General features: G+C 38.6%; 1 protein-coding gene across 2 annotated transcripts in view; it reads left to right on the forward strand.

Annotated features, from left to right (window-relative positions):
• Positions 1 to 1,375: 1,375 nt before the first annotated feature.
• The window catches only part of NDFIP2 (Nedd4 family interacting protein 2), a 113,209-nt gene continuing 110,281 nt past the window's right edge, over positions 1,376 to 4,303 (forward strand). For both annotated transcript variants that reach the window (XM_014584866.1, XM_027768931.1), the window contains exon 1: positions 1,376 to 1,454. The gene's annotated coding sequence lies outside the window, so the exon portion shown is untranslated. The remainder of the gene's footprint in view (positions 1,455 to 4,303) is intronic.

Here is a 4,303-nt window from a genome sequence, read left to right on the forward strand (position 1 = left end):
TACCATGCCATTTCTTTGTCATCAGTCTTTTATAGCAGAATCTATAGATATTTCATGAGAACTTTAAATATTATTGGCAGGTAAAGTAGGACACCATATAATTATTTTATTTATTCTAGGATATGACTACCAGGTACAAAAGGAACAATTTCCCCATCTTCCTCTTCTTATTCATTACTTTAGCTTTGTCAGGTTACTAGTTTTTCTCCTATCTTAAGGCCTGAAAATTGGAATAAATTTTTCTGTAGTTTTGGAAAGGTAGCATCTGTTAAGTCTTTCAGTTCAGTTACCATCATCTTTTTACCCTTCAGATAACCATGTTTTATCATCAGCACTAAAATTAGGTAGCCTAATTGATGGTGCTATGGTTCGAATGCCACCCCTCCCCACCCAATTCATGTGTTGAGACGTGGTTTTGACAGGACTAAGAGGGGAAAAAATTAATCCAACTATGAGGTTGAAAGGTAAAGCCTTTGGGATGAGGTTAGGCTTAAGGTCATTAGGATAGGCTCCTGTGGTTGACTCCTGTGGGTTTATAAGGAGAGGGAGGGAGACCAGAGCAGAGACACATAGACCCAGGTGCACACACTCCTGCCCTGCTCCACATTGTAATATAGCCAGAAGACCCTCACCAAATGCTGCCTTGGAACTGGAACTTTTAGGGGCCACCAGGTGGCATGGTGGTTAAGGGCGTTGGACTCCCACATGGCCAACTGTGGTTCGAGTTCTGGACCTTTCCCTATCCCTCTCTCTCTCTCTCTCTGGCCAAATTAAAATAAATAAATGAAGTAAAATAAAATAATTCTTTTAAAAAATTAAGAATTATTTTAGTTAATTTTATTTATTACCATCATTTATTTATTTATTTTAATTTGACCAGAGAGAAAGAGAGAGAGGAAAAGTGAGAAAGCAAGCTGCCAAGTCCAGGACTCAAACTGTGGTTGTTCATGTGGGAGTCTAGCACCTCAACCACCATGCCACTTGCTGGCCCCATGAGCTCTATTTTTATAAATTATCCAGTTTCAAGTATTTTCTGTTATTTGCAACAAAATAGACTAGAGAGTATAACGACTTTATTGTCAATGTTCATGAAGAAGTAGTGTCCTGATACCAGTCTGTTTAAGAAGTGAGGTCTAGCTTCTATTATGGAAGAAGGACAGCGAGTGCTTATTAACATGCTAATGAGCATGAACAAGGAAAATCTTAACATGTAGGAGTCATTTTTCTCTCCTAGTGTTTTTTGCATACACAGAGTCCCAGAGTCCCAGTGGATGTCTTCTTACATGATGGTCATGCATTAGTCAGTCATGGGAGACTTGTCATAATAGGCAATATACTCATACCAGCCCTGCTCCTCTGTGATGAAAGTGATTGACTTGTAGAGAAAGAAAGGAGACAAATAACATCTAAAGTCTGGCTTTAGTATGGGCAAAGAACAACCTTCCATACTCAAGGTAAAGCAAAGAACATTTTAATATCTTATGGATTAGCCCAATTTCAGACATGACATCTTTGAGGCAAAATGGCAGTTTATTTGCTCACATTTGTTACCTAAGACCAAACAAAGAACAAATGAAACGTTAAATATAAATATTATTTAGGACTGAGTTATAGCTCACTAGAATTCAAATTATTTCTAATTGTTGCCTGATGATGCTTTCGTGTATGTGATAGGAAATACTAATACATAGGAAAATTATTGTGACCTCTATCCCTGGTACTTTCTCTCTTTTTCCTCCATTCTTTCCTCTTTCTCTCTATCCTTTATTTTTTTTTTGTTTGTTCATTTGTTAAATTTTTTAAAAAAGAATCATTCCATTTAACTTTATTTATTTATCTATTTATTTTTAAATTTGACCAAAGGGGGACAGTGAGAGAGAAAAAGAAAGTGAGAAAGCAAACTGCCAGGTCAGGGACTCAGACTGTGGTTGGCCATGTGGGAGTCCAGCGCCCTTAACCACTACGCCACGTGCTGGTCCCATTTGTTAAAGTTTACTACAGAGAGTGCACTCACCGGAGAGGGACAGAGAGAGAGAGACAAAAGAAAAAAGTGAGAAATTAACAAAGATAATGACACACTACAGTCTCTTACCCGTTCTCCTCTCGGTATTGGCATTTGGGGCACACATAAACATGACTGGCATGTTTTTCATGCTGCTGGTTCCAATAGTCGAACTGTGTAGTTAACCACGTGGGTTCCAGCCACCTTAACCAACGCAGGCTATCCCCTTTTTCGTATTATACGAAGATGTTTTAGCTTGTAGTATTTAAATAAACATGTGATATCAATTTTCTTTATTAACTTGGCTAGGTTATAGCCCCAATTACTCAAGCAAAAGTTACAGGCAGTGATGTGATAGTATTTTATAAATGTGATTAAAGTCCAAAATCAGTTGAATTTTTTTTTTAAGTTTATGTATTTCTTGACTCAGCCTCTGTAGTACAGTAGGTAGTTTATCAGACTGCAGTACTGGAAACCACTTGGTCACTGCAGTTTGAATCCCTGACCCAGTGAGTTTGAAAGTGAGCCATGCGCATGATCCAACGCCCAACACCCTGATGAGCTGGAGGGTTAGAGGAAGGGAACTGGGACATGACCAGACAGGTGGAGGGTGCTTCTCTCTCTTTCTCATGTGTACCCACAAGCACTATCAGGAATAAAGAAAACGGTAAGTTTATTTCTTGCAAGAAAGACAAAAAACCCCCATGTGATCTTGACATAGCAATTGACTACCAGCCTTAGCTAGTCCTGGATCACAGACATGTTCATGCATGGTGTACTAGGGGAGATCTCTGGTTGAGAACCTGGATCCCTCCCATGTGAGTCAGCCCCTCAGGGTCGCATTTTACTGTTATGCCACTGTTTGGCTCCCTGAGTTGACCTTAAGTAAAAGACTATCCTCCATAATCCAGCCTGATTCAATCAGTTAAATGTGCTTAAAAATGGAACTAACATTTCCTTGAGGAGGAAGAAATTCTGCCTGTAGACAGAAGCTTCAGCTCTTGTCCTAGAGTTCCAGTGACCCGCATTGCGTTTTTCGGACTAGTCAGCCCCCACAACTGCCTAAGCCAATTCCTTGAATCAACCTCTCTTTTTCTTCTTTAAATATTTCATTTCATTTATTATCATTATTATTTTTTTAATTTACTACAGTGCACATGTGTTCATTGGAAAGAGAGAGAGAGAAATTGAGAATGTAAACTGCCAGGTCCAGGACTCAAACTGTCATTGGTCATGGGGGAATCCTTCACCTTAACAACATTTCACCTGCTAGCCCCCAAATCTCTTAACATATCTGCTACTGATTCTGTTTATCTAATTAAATCCTGACTAACCAAATAAAAAAAAAAGGGGGGGGGTATTTTAAATTCTTCCAGGGGCCAGCAGGTGGCATGGTGGTTAAGGGTGTTTTACTTCCACATGGCCGACTACTATTCGAGTCCCGAACCTGGCGACTTGCTTTCTCTCTCTCTCTCTCTCTCTCTCTCATTCTGTCCCTCTTTGGTCAAATTAAAATCACTAAAAAAATGGATAAATAAAGTTGAATAAAATAATAAAAAATAAATTCTTCCAATAAAGACAGAGAAAGGAAGTAATACATTCTTAAATCCTTGCATAATTTTTTGTAATCTGTATTTTCTATGAACTTTTAACCCCCCCCTTGTATATGCCTGATGCAATAAATTATTAAGATCTATGTTCTTACAATAAGTATTACTAACCATGGGTATCTATTAATATTTAGAGGAGTAGCTCTATGTTACATAATTTTAAAAAATCACTAAGGAGAAAACTGTGAAACGTTTGCCAACCTATGGGTTCAGCCTGTGCAGATGGCTCTCCGTAGGTAGTGCTGTGGCTATTTATTTATTTTTTTTAAATTTGTCATAAGGCATATGTGCTTGCTGGAGAGAGAGAGACAGAGAGGGAGAGAAAAAAAATGAGAAAGAGAAAGCACTCTCTAGTGGGGATAGCCATGCCATAATCCCTTCTCTTCCATGCTTCTATAGGGATTTTTGGGCATGTGCACACAGGCACCTGTTTTTCCAGGTGCCGGGTCCAGGACTTGAATGAAAAAGTTGGCTGCTTGGGATTCAGCCACTTCCACCATCAGGTCTCAGGCTGGCCCATGTCTACTGCTTTTTTTTTTTTTAATTTCAATTTATTTATTTGCATTCATTCACTGTACATCATTACAGCATACAAAATGAGATTTTCCATCCAGAGTACACTGTATATTGTCTCAATCAAGCACATCAATTAACATGTTATTGTCAGCAAATAATTTTCCATTTCTTGTTT

Source organism: Tupaia chinensis, unplaced genomic scaffold, assembly GCF_000334495.1.
Source record: "Tupaia chinensis unplaced genomic scaffold, TupChi_1.0 Scaffold148049_1, whole genome shotgun sequence".
NCBI classification, from domain to species: domain Eukaryota; kingdom Metazoa; phylum Chordata; class Mammalia; order Scandentia; family Tupaiidae; genus Tupaia; species Tupaia belangeri.